At 42.6% G+C, this 17,636-nt stretch overlaps 1 protein-coding gene across 1 annotated transcript in view; it reads left to right on the plus strand.

Annotated features, from left to right (window-relative positions):
• Positions 1–17,636, plus strand: part of LOC126335419 (tetraspanin-7-like) — a 144,120-nt gene that overhangs the window by 114,430 nt on the left and 12,054 nt on the right. The gene's annotated exons all lie outside the window — the stretch shown is intronic.

The following is a 17,636-nucleotide window of genomic DNA, read 5'->3' on the forward strand; positions in this document are numbered from 1 at the left end:
AAGATACCTTCCAGCACCTGATTGAACGTAGTCCTGCGAGAGTGGAAGCTGTCATCAAGACTAGGGGTGGGCCAACACCATATTGAATTCCAGCATTACCAATGGAGGGCGCCACGAACTTGTCAGTCATTTTCAGCCAGGTGTCCGGATACTTCTGGTCACATAATGTATCATTTGTTGGTATGACTCAGTTTGTTGTACAGTACTGAATGTAATGCGTTCTTTCAAAAATTAGGGCAAGTCTATTTTCAGAGAACCACTAAATAATTATTTCGATCATATCATCTGCTGCTTTCTCTCTCACGCGATTTATTATAACACTAATATCGTCTACATAAAGTACCAGTTTTGCTGGTTGAATGTTAAGTGGAATGTCATTGACACATACGAGGTAGGAGTGGACACAAAACGCTGTGGGACTCCATTTGTGATTATACCCCAGTAACTAAAATGTTCTACTTTTTCGATATTGTTTGATTTATTCAGCACAACCTTTAATATTCTGTTTGCTAAGCACGATTCAAACCAGCTGTGTAAAAGCCATCAGTTCGATAAAATTTGAGTTTTTCTAAAAGAGTATCACGATATACACGATCAAAGTCCTTGGAGAGATCGCAAAAAATACTAGCTGGCGATTTATCTTTTGACAGATATTTATTTTTTTCATGTTTATTGTATTAGAAATAGAGAAATAAATGTGATTTACTCATCCGTAATTTCTGAGTGCAGTACTAATCGAAAACAGCTGAAAACCGTGATGCAAAAAATTGTAAAAAGCTCAAACGGGAAAGGCTTTTGATTTTCAGAATTAATGGCTAACTTCTGTATTAGGATACCAAAATGATATACAGAATCGGAAAGTCTCTAAAAAAGCTGTTTCCGATGGTGAAATACTCCATGTGTGTCTTACATTGCAACGTCTCGCGGAACACGCTGACCTACATACCTCAGAAAGTTCTGCAACTGGCGGAAAGCGTGCAGAACGAGAATGTGACAGTCTGAGAAACGACAGTTTTATCCTATCTGGCGCCGGTTGCAGCAACGCTCATTAACATTTTGTCAGTCCCCTGACACCGCAGTGGCGCCGCGCGGCGCGCGCTGTAAGAGTTGTCCGTAAGCAGTGTTCGGTCCGACCAACAGATGGCCACAGCGCAGCCTCGACGGCCCATGTCGCCCGCCACTCTACACGTCATGTTGAGGGGACGGAAGCGCGCATCAGTGTCACTTCCTTTGATCATTTGCTTACGAAGCATACATTCGTTCGAACAACAACTACATCACCCTGGCCTAAATGATAGTTTAAAAATTAATTTTGTTGTAGGTTTTTCACATTGTCTTTGGAGGATGTAACACTGATTCGTAAGAATGAGACTGTCTGACAACAAATGTAATTTAAACTGGACCTGACCTGACCTATACCTGATATTAATTTCGAAATGCAACACCTATCTGTGAATGAGCTTATTGTCATGACTGTCATGTAAAACTGGTCCTATGAAAGTTTCATGCCTTACCTGGGCCAACTGAAACTCGGTGCTGCTCGAGGTGATGAACATAAATATGCAGCGCGGTAGCAGACGAGCTATATAAACGAAAACCCTTGCACAGTGCAATGGAAGCACATGTCACTATGCTGAGCACATTAGGCTGCGGCTTTACCTTTGTGCAACAGTGATCCACTCAGGGCGATATTCTGACACACAGAGTCACAAAATAAAATTCGTGAGGAAATGGTGAAGAATGCTGCATTTACTTAAAACTTAAAGAGACTAGCATTCAAAAACTACAGGCTTTCGAAACGCTGATACCTTTCTTAACAATTAATCCGTCTTTCCAAATTTAATTTTTATTACAAATATGACTCTGCCATTAAATTAAATGCTGGGAAGGTAAAGGAATTGTAAATCTATAACTTCTGTGAGCAGGCCATGTGAACAGTTAACTTTCATTAATCATGTATCAATAATCGAAATAACTGGCCTGGACCAATGAAGAAAAATGCTACTAAAACTTTCAGTTCTTCAAACACAACATAAATTACACGCTCGTGGACAATGCAGCCACAACAGTACCAGAAAATTTTCACTCCTCGAGTTAATCTTTACCAAATAATATTCCCAAAATTCAACATTGTCTGTATCTTTATGTCTATGCTCTGCTAGCAATTTCTAGACCACTGTGTAGTATGAGCAACACCCGACTCTTTCACTTGCGTCTCACAGCTTGCTACAACGCAGAAACGACAATGCTATTGGCCTCAAAGATCACAGTGCTTGTATTCAGCTCATTTGTGGAGTAACTTATCGACTGTTGAAGATTAACGTTTGAAAAATGTATGAGGTACAGATGTGAAGTATGACACATCAAATGAAAATATAAAGCACATATCACATTCCTTGGATACCAAAAATAAACTAGAAACTTTAATTTTAATGCTGAGTACTTTGTGCGATAAGTAAGTTTTACGTAAGAAAAAGTTCCCTCAACATTGGCATGCAGACTGGAGTGGGAATACACAAGTACTGATTACGAGGCCTACACCGTTGGTCCAATGACCCGACTCGCCGACTGGCTGTAGTCATCGGGAATTCGGTGACGAGGTAAAATTTACGTTATTCTTTCCAGAAGCAACGGACTATCGATCTGAACGATTTTTTTCAGTCATGAACATACGTGTAAAATTTTGTCCAAATTAGAGACCCGCAATATTGTGATCCGCGCGTTACAAGACACGATTTCACTTTTTCTTTTTATCAGTACAAATTTAAAGGTGCTGTGAGTATCAGAGATATTCGAAATTGTATCGGGATATGCCGACAGCCATTCTTTCCGGGCAACATACGAGAAGGAAAGTGGAAAAGACAGAAGGGATAGTTGCACGCAAGTACCCTTTACCACACACTGTAACGTGGTTTCTGAAGTACGAAAGTAGATGAATTCCACGTTATTTCCCCACCATCGTCACCACCATTGCCGATTATCTCGACAAATGGAGAGATATAATCTATTTTTAAAGGATTTTACACACCCTTTTATGCTTTAGGGATTGAACCAAATATCCAAAGCTGGTTTTTCAGCAATTATTGATTTCCAAAACGTTATGATGTTGCGAACCCTTTCGTAGAGAGCTACTGACGTAACCACAGATTTTTTTGTGTTTCATGCTCTTTGCTAAAGGTAAAAACTAGTACGTTCTCTTATGGATAAAATATTAAACTGACACGTCATGTAGTCATGAAAGGAAATTGTAAAATACCATGTGCTATCGTAATATAGAACAATTAAGTGTGTACTGAATTGTTAAGGCAGCCAAGGCCGTGATGACTGTGGACAGTTTTTGCAAAGGAAATTGTCTAGATCGCTTAGAATATTCCTTTATTTATAACGACGTTTCTGCTACTTAAAAACTCGTAAAACGATGTCCAGTTTCAGTTGCGGGAAAACCATTGCGTAAGCCAGGAGTCATCTCAGCTCAGACATAGGTTTCATTGAAATTTCCACAGAACTTTGCTTTACGAGTTTGTAAATATAGAAATATATATTAAGAGATCTTGACGCCTTAATTTGCAAAATTCCCAATGATCACAGGCTTATTTAGCAAATTTATTTAGTTTTTTAATAAACATTATTAGAATATATACAATTTCGATCTTGCCAGTGATGAGAAGAAGGGAAAAAATAATGCAAAGGGAAATTAGGTATTTGTTTGAATAAAATCCTTCTTAGCAACTCGAATAAAACATTCCATATAATTTGTGCAGAGTTTTTGTTGGTTACGGAAATACAGTTGCTTACAGAGATAAATTTTCATTCCAAGTGATGGTGCTCAGGCTACGATGATTTTTTAAAAATCGAATCTTCTTTTTTGTTTTGAATTTCGAGTTGCGGAGTTGTGCTTGAGTTTACATAGTTGAATTTCTCAAATGTAGAAATGTCTCTGATTTGTTGGCCAGTTCTCCTGCATCTTTTAAACATGCCGCACATATTTACAAATTCTATGCCGCTATGCCATTTGTATACGGGTTTTGTAATGGAAACACTGCTGTTGCTTGTAGAAAGTACGGTAGGCGATTTCCTAACCGCATACTACCAGATTCAAGAGTGTTTACCCGTGTTTTCACTAAGCTGCATGAGATTGATGCAGTCGTATTTCATCTGAAGATGCACATGAACAGAATGCGGATAAGTAAAAGCATTATTGATATGGTGAAATTTAGTCCTTCAACAATGACTTTCCACACGTGTGTACTCCTCATTAATGACTATGTCTCTGTCCTTATCACTTACAGAGGATTCAACACCTTTCAGAGGGAGACGATTAGAATTTTGTTGTTGGCTAATTCAGAATTGCCGAGTAATCCCATTAAGACTATTTACGTTCCCTTGTGAGGGTATCATTATAACTCGTAGCTCACAAAGGTTGTCGGTAAAAACCCACATCTGTGTAGACACATTTTTAAGAACGTTTCTCTGTAAACGTATGATAAGCCAATACTTGGGTGGGCCTGTTGTGTTGTCGTAGCGTCTTATAGGGTCCCTCATCTAGATCTGCTTGAAACTGAGTTTCCAGCATTAATGGAACAGCTTTCTTTATCTAAAAGCATTGATATGTCCTTCCAGCGTGATGGAGTGGAACACATTCTAGTGGTCAGGGAACACATCATCTAAGCATAACGCACCCTGGAAAACGGATCGGCAGGAATGTTGACGTTTCTCGCTCACCAAGGTACCCGTACTTCGCGCCTTTAGATTTTTGCCTGAGTTAATGGTTGAAAAGCAAAGTATACAAAGAAAATCTTAACACAAGCAAAGTATACATAGAAAATCTTAACACAACAGACTATCTGATCGCTTTGTGAAGTGCTGCCATCGATAAAAGAACGCCAAGACGATCTCAGAAGAACTACTTTGATGTTTAGAGAATTCTAAAGTTTTTTGTAGTCGGCGGTGGAGTTTATGAAAATCAACTTTGAATGTAATCAACTGTCTTTGCGTAACAAATTTCATATTTGCTTTGTTATATATTAACAAAGAAAAGGCACGCGCTATAGGGAATATTTAGTCTAAGCCACCACCTCTTAAAACACTTACTGTTCCTCCTGAAACACCCTGTATTTAGGCAATCAAGTGCCTTAATTCGTAAAAATTCACACTGACCACACTAACTTAGGGAATTTATTTCCTTTATTAATACTTATTTGAATGAAATAATACTGGGCATAATGCTGCTTCAAACTGTAATTGGAATTCAATAGGAATCAAAGTTTTCCACTAACTTCCATTAGTCTTCCTTAACTGTAAGTAGACTGAAATTTGTTTTGCACAGTAGAATCTTATCCAAGCCGACATCGGCCCCGGAAGTCTAGGCACTTGTTACAGCTCACTTCTTATCGGCGCCTGACGCGAGGCATCCCGCCAACTGCGGCTGTTTCGCGTGTTGCGTTGCGTAGAGATTAGGCGCTGAGGCGGCCGATGACCCGCGCTGGCAGACGGCTAGCGTGAGTCGTGATCAAGGTGCGTCCGCCAAGGGCACGGGTCAGCTGCGTGTCCGTAAGGCATCGCGAAATAAGCTCACGCTATAATCCGCCCCGACTTTGGCGCTGTATTTTCTGCTTAAGACTTCTCTCGTATCTGTCAAAACAAATTTTACATATTTATTTTAACTCATACCTTTCATTTCTTGTCATGACACGTTACAATGATTATACCTTCATATTTTATGGATGCTATAATATTATGGAAGCTGACGACACTTCGTTTTTCTGTTGACATAATCAAGCAAAGTAACACTTCTACATCTACTGGATGTCTCAGAAAGAATTGTCAGTATTGAGGGATGTGACAGGAACGAACAACTGAAGCAAAAATTTGTATTAAACATTGGCTCTGAAATGCCTACCGGTACCCTTAAGATCTGTGAGCATGTCCTCGTCTTCGATATTATGAAGCAAATCTCTTCTATTGGAAGCTTTTGCTTTACATATTTTGGGAAGACGTAGTATGGACCAAAGCAAGAAAGAATGATCGAGTAAACATGGGTTCCAAAACGAACACTTTTTTCAGGAGAAGAGCTTGTATTTCACAGTAGTTAAGATGAAAAAGTGTTCATACCTCTTAAGGTTTGCATTTTAGAGCCCATGATTACAAGACTTCTTTGGTTCGAATGATCGTTTCTGTCATATCCCTGAATATTTACCATTCCTCCTGGCGCACCATTCTTAATCCACCTTATGGTAGTGTATGGTGTGGGAAATTTCTAGTACCATTATATTTTCCACCTTCCCTGTTCCATTCGCGATTAGCGCTTGGGAAGAATGATAATCGTTAATCACCCGTATTAGGCCTAATTTCTCTTATTTCCCCTACGTGGTCAATTCGCTGGCTGTGGAACTAAAACCTTACCAGACTCTTGCCGGAACGTACTCTCTCAGCACTAAACCTCTACATGATACACGTATAAGAATGTTCCTGGGTGCGTTACGTGTTCCAACCTCTAGCCGTATGAGGGTGCGTGCAGCATTGTCAAAGTCCAGTGGATTATCACAAATCGCGGTGTCTCCAGTCTAGCTATTGCCCTTGAATAAAAGTGTCATTTTTGTCTCATTGTGGATTTCTCTCTATTAACTTCCGTACTATTCTGTAGTAATTATTTCCATGTACAGTCCACGTTTCATCCAGCTATGTTACTTGTCATGTGAAAGTTACATTCCTCCTCAAGTTTTGCACATCTGTACACGACCCTAGTACATCTCTAGACTCGTTGTTGTGGTCTTCAGTCCTGAGACTGGTTTGATGCAGCTCTCCATGCTAATCTATCCTGTGCACTCTCCTTCATCTCCCAGTACCTACTGCAACCTACATCGTTCTGAATCTGCTTAGTATATTCATCTCTTGGTCTCCCTCAACGATCTTTACTCTCCACGCTGTCCTCAAATGCTAAATTTGTGATCCCTTGATGCCTCAGGACATGTCCTACCAACCGATCCCTCCTTCTAGTCAAGTTGTGCCTCAAACTTCTCTTTTCCCCAATCCTATTCAATACCTCCTCATTAGTTACGTGATCTACCCACATAATCTTCAACATTATTCTGTAGCACCACATTTCAAAAGTTTCTATTCTGTTCTTGTCCAAACTGTTTATTGTCCATGTTTCACTTCCATACATGGCTACACTACATACAAACACTTTCAGAAACGACTTCCTGACACTTAAATCTATATTCGATGTTAACAAAATTCTACATCAATAATATTATAATAAATAAATAAGAGTCTACATTTTATATCCTCTCTACTTCGACAATCATTAGTTATTTTGATCCCCAAATAGCAAAACTTCTTTACTACTTTAAGTGTCTCATTTCCTAATCTAATTCACTCAGCATCACCCGACTTAATTCTACTACATTCCATTATCCTCGTTTTGCTTTTGTTGATGTTCATCTTATATCCTCCTTTCAAGACACTGTCCATTCCGTTCAACTGTTCTTCCATGTCCTTTGCTGTCTCTGACAGAATTACAATGTCATCGGCGAACCTCAAAGTTTTTATTTCTTCTCCATGGATTTTAATACCTACTCAAAATTTTTCTTTTATTTCCTTTACTACTTGCTCAGTATACAGATTGAATAACATCGGGGAGAGGCTACAACCCTGTCTCACTCCCTTCCCAACCACTGCTTCCCTTTTATGTCCCTCTACTCTTATAACTGCCATCTGGTTTCTGTACAAATTGTAAATAACCTTTCGCTCCCTGTATTTTACCCCTGCCACCTTTAGAATTTGAAAGAGATTATTCCAGTCAACATTGTCAAAAGCTTTCTCTAAGTCTACAAATGCTAGAAACGTAGGTTTGCCTTTCCTTAATCTTTCTTCTAAGACAAGTCGTAAGGTCAGTATTGCCTCACGTGTTCCAGTGTTTCTACGGAATCCAAACTGATCTTCCCCGAGGTCGGCTTCTACCAGTTTTTTCCATTTGTCTGTAAATAATTGGCATTAGTATTTTGCAGCTGTGACTTATTAAACTGATAGTTCGGTAATTTTCACATCTGTCAACACCTGATTTCTTTGGGATTGGAATTATTATATTCTTCTTGAAGTCTGAGGGTATTTCGCCTGCCTCATACATCTTGCTCACCAGATGGTAGAGTTTTGTCAGGACTGGCTCTCCCAAAGGCGTCAGTAGTTCTAATGGGTGCTCTGTCGAACTCTTCACCCAGTATCGTATCTCCCATTTCATCTTCATCTACATCCTCTTCCATTTCCATAATATTGTCCTCAAGTACATCGCCCTTGTATAGACCCTCTACATACCCCTTCCACCTTTCTGCTTTTCCGTCTTTGCTTAGAACTGGGTTTCCATCTGAGCTCTTGATATTCATACAAGTGGCTCTCTTTTCTCCAAAGGTCTCTTTAATTTTCCTGTAGGCTGTATCTATCTCACCCCTAGTGAGATAAGCCTCTACATCCTTACATTTGTCCTCTAGCCATGCCTGCTTAGCCATTTTGCACTTCCTGTCGATCTCATTTTTGAGACGTCTGTATTCTTTTCCGCCTGCTTCATTTACAGCATTTTTATATTTTCCCCTTTCATCAATTAAATTCAATATTTCTTCTGTTACCCAAGGATTTCTACTAGCCCTCGTCTTTTTACGTACTTGATCCTCTGCTGCCTTCACTACTTCATCCCTCAGAGCTACCAATTCGTCTTCTACTGTACTTCTTTCCCCCATTCCTGTCAATTGTTCCCTTATGCTGTCCCTGAAACTCTGTACAACCTCTGGTTTAGTCAGTTTATCCAGGTCACATCTGCTTAAATTCCCACCTTTTTGCAGTTTCTTCAGTTTTAATCTACAGTTCATAACCAACAGATTGTGGTCAGAGTCCACATCTGCCCCTGCAAATGTCCTACCATTTAAAACCTGGTTCCCAAATCTCTGTCTTACCATTATATGATCTATCTGATACCTTTTAGTATCTCCAGGATTCTTCCATTCTTTCATGATTCTTTCATGATTTTAGATTCCTTCGAGGCGAATTGCCAGTTCCACTTGCTGGGGATCGCAAACAATAAGCAACACTCCGTAACAGGTCATAAGAACTTCGTGACAAATAAAAATTGTACGCCTAAAACATAACATTTCTTTATCTCGGACACTCTTTTGCAACTTACTCAACGACATGCCTGCGACTGTGCATCGTGTTGCGTACGATTTCTTCTTTTCCTTCTTCCTATCATCTGTCCTCTGTTTTTTTTGGCAATGTGATGCAGCTCACGTCTCTACTTGCAAGGTGACCATCACAAAAAGCTCTACTGTCGTCTCTGCGAAAGCGTTAGTTTGTTACTGAAGGTTCACAGCATACGCCACTGGAATGTAGTCTATATGTATGGCTGTGTTCACCCATTACTGTGGTCCCATCTAGGAGATAGCAGACGGAACTTTTTGAAGGTTAGCGCCTTCAAGCAGAGGAAAACTAAGTTTCACGTCACTTTTTGACCGTCTAGACTGGTAGTAAGGCTTTTGTTGGATTATGCTGCCAACAGAAATAGTTCATACATGAGTATGAGAATATCTTAGTAGTGAAGAAGTTACCGTTATTGTTGGGCACCGAAGACGTCTCCCGGGCTAACCATAGTGGTCTCGGTCCTGTAACACTTCAAAGATATCAAGTTATCATACGAAGTCGGTCACTCAGTCTAAATTATCGGGTGGGTGTTATTTGTGATTTGCAGATTGGATGAAATACATGGCTTACTTTTGCAAGCCTTCCGTAAATGTTATGAGAATTTAAAGCATGATAACGTCATTGCCATAAAGTTTTGTGATAATTTTCAACGTATAAGAATGGATGATGTGGTACAGTGGGAAATCCTCATTATAAAATATTCAGACGCCATGGCCATCGTTACTCTGTTAATCAGCGTCCGCTGCTTGTGGCAGTATTTCAGGGAACGCTGTAGGTACGGTGTAAGTGTCGGTTTCAAAGGAGTGTTCGCTATCGAGAATAAATCACGCTAGAGGGTAGAGTAAGTACTCCGTCCTTATGAACGAAAATGACGTTCAGGTAGTTCCAGCTTTATGAGGATGTCACCGGCAGAAATACAAGGACAAGTATATCGTAAGATACTTGTCATCCCAGTTAATGTTTCATCTGAAACATATTTTTATGAATGAAGAAAACAAAATCGAAAAGTGAGTTCGTGACCACTATGGATTTGGCGAATAAATAAGAATTAAGTAGCTCTTATTTCAGCAACACAGTTTTCCATTGAAAGTTCTCGACTACGTATCATAAAACTCGCCTCAAAAACAACAAACAAACCCAAATTGTAAACGTATTTTCTTCTGTAATTAATTCCCATTTTACGAAATACATAGTTATGCTACGTATTCGTCGTCTCGTTACTTAGTAAGATTATGAAAATACGTATTGTTGCTATTTTAGTAGTCACCTTTTTTTGTAAACTCAAATGTATCACCAACATCGTTAAGGAAACAAAAAGGTATGTGAAGTGACACAGTTAAAAGGAAATCCATATGTTTACTTCGTATTCTGTTGTAGGTGGCTGAGTGTAAGTAGAACTAGAACATATGAAAGCATATGACAGTAAAATGATGAAGTGATGTTTTCAGTTATTTCTTACAGTTGGAATTAAAGTTTCTAGGTTGTTTTTCTTTTTTTTATGATAATTTAGTGCCACAATACTGAGGGCAGTCATCGACACTTCGCCGCGTTTGGTATTCTCATTCAGTATTTAGTTTTCGTAGATGTAATGTTACTATGAGTAAACCTATTCGATTTCTGAGCCGCCAGTTACCGCCTGACTGTGACAGGATGGTACACTTTTTATTTGAGACAGTCAGTTTTCCGTTGTCTTTAATTAGTAATTGACGATGGTCTTGGGACGAATCATATAACGTAATTGGAATTAAATGAGTAAAAGTTGCGATATAGAGGGAAATGAGAATGTTGTGCAGGTTCTTAATCGGTAGATGTGATGTACATTTCAGAAAAATTGGATGATTGATTCAGGACAAAGAGCTTCACAAACTGAACAAGTCGGTAACGCTTTAGCTCACCCTCTGCCCCTTACGCAAGCAGTTATTTGTCTTGGCATAGATTGATAGATTTGTTGGATGTCCTCCGACAGATATCGTGCCAAATTCTGTCCGACTGGGGCATTACATCGTCAAAATCCGAGCTGGTTGGAGAGCCCTGTCCGTAATGCTCCACATGTTCTCAATTGGGGAGAGACCAACCAACATTGTCGGCCAAGGCAGGGCTTGCCAAGCATTAAGACAAGCCGTAGAAACTCTCGCAGTGTGCGGGCGGGCATTATCTTGCTGAAATGTAAGCCTGGTGCAATGAAGGGCACTAAAACGAGTCGTAGAATATCGTCTACGGCCGCAGATGGCAACTAAAGGAGTCCTGCAACGAAATGAGGTGGCATCTCAAGCTATCACTTCTGGTTGTCGGACCGTATGACGGGCAACAGTCAGGTTGGTATCGCACCTCTGCCCAGAGCGCCTTCAGACGCCTCTTCGGCCTGGAATCTCATTGGGTCACCAACCTGACTGTTTCCCGCTGTACGGACCGATAACCAGGAGTGATTTTTGGATGTCCATCCTTTCGACAGATGGTCTTCGGGACGACGGCCGTTTACTACACTCCTGGAAATGGAAAAAAGAACACATTGACACCGATGTGTCGGACCCACCATACTTGCTCCGGACACTGCGAGAGGGCTGTACAAGCAATGATCACACGCACGGCACAGCGGACACACCAGGAACCGCGGTGTTGGCCGTCGAATGGCGCTAGCTGCGCAGCATTTGTGCACCGCCGCCGTCAGTGTCAGCCAGTTTGCCGTGGCATACGGAGCTCCATCGCAGTCTTTAACACTGGTAGCATGCCGCGACAGCGTGGACGTGAACCGAATGTGCAGTTGACGGACTTTGAGCGAGGGCGTATAGTGGGCATGCGGGAGGCCGGGTGGACGTACCACCGAATTGCTCACGTGGGGCGTGAGGTCTCCACAGTACATCGATGTTGTCGCCAGTGGTCGGCGGAAGGTGCACGTGCCCGTCGACCTGGGACCGGACCGCAGCGACGCACGGATGCACGCCAAGACCGTAGGATCGTACGCAGTGCCGTAGGGGACCGCACCGCCACTTTCCAGCAAATTAGGGACACTGTTGCTCCTGGGGTATCGGCGAGGACCATTCGTAACCGTCTCCATGAAGCTGGGCTACGGTCCCGCACACCGTTAGGCCGTCTTCCGCTCACGCCCCAACATCGTGCAGCCCGCCTCCAGTGGTGTCGCGACAGGCGTGAATGGAGATGTGTCGTCTTCAGCGATGAGAGTCGCTTCTGCCTTGGTGCCAATGATGGTCGTATGCGTGTTTGGCGGCGTGCAGGTGAGCGCCACAATGAGGACAATGAGGACTGCATACGACCGAGGCACACAGGGCCAACACCTGGCATCATGGTGTGGGGAGCGATCTCCTACACTGGCCGTACACCTCTGGTGATCGTCGAGGGGACACTGAATAGTGCACGGTACATCCAAAGCGTCATCGAACCCATCGTTCTACCATTCCTAGACCGGCAAGGGAACTTGCTGTTCCAACAGGACAATGCACGTCCGCATGTATCCCGTGCCACCCAACGTGCTCTAGAAGGTGTAAGTCAACTACCCTGGCCAGCTAGATCTCCGGATCTGTCCCCCATTGAGCATGTTTGGGACTGGATGAAGCGTCGTCTCACGCGGTCTGCACGTCCAGCACGAACGCTGGTCCAACTGAGGCGCCAGGTGGAAATGGCATGGCAAGCCGTTCCACAGGACTACATCCAGCATCTCTACGATCGTCTCCATGGGAGAATAGCAGCCTGCATTGCTGCGAAAGGTGGATATACACTGTACTAGTGCCGACATTGTGAATGCTCTGTTGTCTGTGTCTATGTGCCTGTGGTTCTGTCAGTGTGATCATGTGATGTATCTGACCCCAGGAATGTGTCAATAAAGTTTCCCCTTCCTGGGACAATGAATTCACGGTGTTCTTATTTCAATTTCCAGGAGTGTATTTGTGAGAAAATGAAACGCCTGCAGCCGTCCTTATGATTTTATTTATTTTGTTGCACCCTGTTTCGGCGCTTCACTGCGCCATCTTCAGGCTGTGGCTGATGCGGAATACGTTGACATGATCCCTATGTAGAGCTGCCAATTGATGGTTAGAGTGCTGACACCAAAGTTTTCAGATAGTCTGCGTAACCAGTTATGCAGGCCACTGGTTCGATATATACAGGGTGGTCCATTGAGTGTGATCGGGCCAAATATCTCACGAAATATGCGTCAAACGAAAAAGCTACAAAAAACGAAACTTGCTTTAAGGGGGAAACCAGATGGCGCTATGGTTGGCCCGCTAGATGGCGCTGCCATAGGTCAAACGGATATCAACTGCGTTTTTTTAAATAGGAACCCTCATTTTTTATTACATATTCGTGTAGTACGTAAAGAAATATGAATGTTTTAGTTGGATCACTTTTTTCGCTTTGTGATAGATGGCGCTGTAATAGTCACAAACATATTTCTCACAATTTTACAACTAACAGTTGGTAACAGGTAGGTTTTTTAAATTAAAATACAGAACGTAGGTACGTTTGAACATTTTTTTCCGGTTGTTCCAATGTGATACAGGTCCCTTTGCGAACTTATCATTTCTGAGAACGTATGCTGTTACTGCGTGATTACCTGTTAATATCATAGTAATCCAATAAATGCTCAAAATGACGTCTGTCAACCTCAATGCATCTGGCAATATGTGTAACGACATTCCTCTCAACAGCGAGTAGTTCACCTTCCGTAATGTTCGCACATGCATTGACAATGCGCTGGCGCATGTTGTCAGGCATTGTCGGTGGATGACGATAGCAAATATTCTTCAACTTTCCCCACAGAAAGAAATCCGGGGACGTCAGATCCGGTGAACGTGCGGGCCATGAAACATGCTATTCAATACCGCTTCAGCCGCACGCGAACTATGTGCCGGACATCCATCATGTTGGAAGTACATAGCCACCCTGTCAAGCAGTGAAACATCTTGTATTAACAACGTTAGAACATTACGTAGGAAATCAGCATCCATTGCACCATTTAGATTGCCATCGATAAAATGGGGGCCAAATATCCTTCCTCCCATAAAGCCGCACCATAAATTAACCCGACAAGGTAGCTGATGTTCCACTTATCGGAGCCATCGTGGATTTTCCGTTGCTCAGTAGTGCATATTATGCCGCTTTACGCTACCGCTGTTGGTGAATGACGCTTCGTCACTAAATAGAGCGCTTGCAAATAATCTGTCATCGTCGCGTAATTCTCTTGCGCCCAGTGGCAGAACTGTACACGACATTCAAAGTCGTCGCTATGCAATTATTGGTTCATAGAAATATGGTACGGGTGCAATTGATGTTGATGTAGCGTTCTCAACACCGGCGCTTTTGAGATTCCCGATTCTCGCGCAATTTGTCTGCTACTGGTGTGCGGATTAGTCGCGACAGCAGCTAAAACACCTACTAGGGCATCATCATTTGTTGCAGGTCGCGGTTGATGTTTCCCATGTGGCTGAACACTTCCCGTTTCCTTAAATAACGTAACTATCCGGCGAACGGTCCGGACACTTGGATGATGTCGTCCAGGATACCGAGCAGCATATGTAGCACACGCCCTTTGGGCATTTAGATTAAAATAGCCATACGTCAACACGGTACCGACCTTTTCCGCAGTTGGTAAACGGTCTATTTTAACAAGGGTAATGTATCACGAAGCAAATACCGTCCGCACTGGCGGAATGTTACGTGATACCACGTACTTATACGTTTGTGACTATTGCAGCGTCATCTGTCACAAAGCGAAAAAAGTGGTCCAACTAAAACATTCATATTTCTTTACGTAGTACACGAATATGTAATAAAAATGGGGTTTCCTATTTTAAAAAAAACGCAGTTGATATCCGTTTGACCTATGGCAGCGCCATCTAGCGGGCTAACCATAGCGCCATTTGGTTTCCCCCTTCAAGCTAGACGAGTTCCGTTCTTTGTAGTTTTTTCGTCTGATGCTTATTTCGTGAGGTATTTGGCCGGGACCACCCTGTATATATATGGATCGTGTCAACCCCTTCCGCATCAACCGCAGCCTGAAGATGGCGCACTGAACCGCGGGAACAAGTTGCAACAAAATAATAAAGTCATAAGGACTTCTGTATGCGTTTCATTTTCTCATACCCAGGAGTGATGGTCTGGGATGTCACTCCATTTCGTAGCAGGACCCCTTTGTCTGACATCCGCTGCACTTTACAGCACAGCGCTACGTCGACAATAGTCTAGGGTCCGTGCCATCCTGGGCTTACATTTCAGCAAGATAGTGCCTCCACGCACACGGCCAAAGTTTCTACTGCTTCCGTTGGTGCTTGCCAAACCCTGTCTTGGCTAGCAAGATTGCCGGATCGTTTCCCAATTGAGAACTTCTGGATCCTCATGCGCAGGGCCCTCCAGTCATTTCGGGATACTCACGGTCTAATGCGCAAGCACCATTTAGCACGATCCCCCCCCCCCCCCCCCCCCCTCCCCAGGACGACATCCATCAATTCTGTGAATGATTACCAAACCGAATAGCTGATGCATAAGAACCAGAGGTGGAGCAACGACTTATTGTCTTGTTGAATTCGTGAAGCTCTTTCTCTTGAAGATATCATACAATTTTTCTGAAACTGTAATAATTTGTCTGTGTGTACAAGGACATCGGATCTACCGATTTCCGTTCCATTCGGATACTCCTTCGTGGTGCGGAGGTTGTTTTGTCTTAGAGTGTAATTATTTTTACGGTTCCTGGCTGGCTCTTCTTAGAGAGATGGTCTGCTACTTGATTCATCGTCGTGCAGGCTTGTTTGGCCACACTGGAAGCGTCCACAGCTCCTAACCACTGTGTCACGTGATGGTGCGCTGGTACCGTACAGTTTCACCAACGCAGCGTGGATTGTTGCAACCTTTTTCTTCTCCAAATGCAGAAAGATAATTACGATCCTCATTTTATCATTCCACTGATACGGTCGCAGGTTCGAATCCTGCCTCGAGCATGGATGTGTGTGATGTCCTTAGGTTAGTTAGGTTGGTTCAAATGGCTATGAACACTACGGGACTTAACTGCTGAGGTCATCAGACCCCTAGAACTAGAACTACTTAAACCTAAGTAACCTAAGGACATCACACACATCCATGCCCGAGGCAGGATTCGAACCTGCGACCTTAGCGGTGACGCGGTGCCAGACTGTAGCGCCTAGAACCGCTCGGCCACATCGGCTGGCGTTAGTTAGGGGACTGATGACCACAGATGTTAAGTCCCATACTGCTCAGAGTCATTTGAACCATCATTCCATTGCATCATTTTGTTCTGATTCATCTAGCGGTCTGCTATATTACTGTGTTGCTGATCTTTCAGTGTGTTCCAGGACTACAGGTACGAACAGGATGACAGTTATCGAACTATGTGAAATAAAACCGTCGTAACTTCTGAACGGTTTGCGTTAGGATGTTCAAACTGCACGCTTGGCCGCGGGCCGTGATGGGAATTAGTATGCGCTGTATGGTTTGGTTTAGCGACGAAGCCCACTTTCAGTTGAGTGGGTTCGTCAATAAGAAAACTGGCCCAATTGGGGGACCGAAAATCCGCATTTCGCGATCGAGAAGTTTCTTCACCCTGAACGGGTGATTCTGTGGCATGAAATGTCCAGTCACGGAATAATCGGTGCGGTATTACTTGATGGCACGGTGACTACCGAACGGTACGCGAAGGTTTTGGAAGATGATTTCATCCCAATTATCCGCAGTGACCCTGATTTCGACAAGATGTGGTCCATACAAGACGGAGTTCGACCCCATCGAAGCGGGAGAGTGTTTGATGTCCTGAAGGAGCATTTGTTGAAAACAGTCTTGATTGCAATTTTAGTTTTTTTATTAATTTATCAACTACGCGTTTCACCTTATTTAGCACCATCTTATTCTTTAATTTGCTCTTGTGAACGTGTACTCGTTAAGCACGTCTTGGAGTGACTCACATCCATCTAGAAAGTATTTACTGAGGTTAACGAAGGCGATGTTGGCCTGATGTACTCGACGACACCATTTAGCTACACTGTCTAAAGGATCGTCCTAAGAAATACCAAATTAAGATCAGCCTGAAGATGCCTAAACTAAGTGAAACGCGTAGTTGATAAATAAAAAAAACTAAAATTGCAACCAAGACTGTTTTCAACTAATACTAATAAACACTGGTTTGCTGATTCATGCCAAAGATGGACTGGAAGAATTTCCTGGAGGAGCGCTTTAGGGACCATGGCCTCTGACATGGGTCTCTATTGGTCGCCATATTCTCAGAGTTTTTCGCTACTCATTTTTGTGGCGCTATGTTAAAGTGGACGACAAATAGTTTAGACAAGAAGAGAATAGAAGCTCTCGAAATGTGGCGCTACAGAAGAATGCTGAAGATTAGATGGGTAGATCACATAACTAATGAGGAGTTATTGAATAGAATTAGGGAGGTGTCTGTGGCTAGTCGTCTGCGCCACATCGTCACAAATGAT

Source organism: Schistocerca gregaria, chromosome 2, assembly GCF_023897955.1.
Source record: "Schistocerca gregaria isolate iqSchGreg1 chromosome 2, iqSchGreg1.2, whole genome shotgun sequence".
In the NCBI taxonomy this organism is placed as follows: Eukaryota; Metazoa; Arthropoda; class Insecta; order Orthoptera; family Acrididae; genus Schistocerca; species Schistocerca gregaria.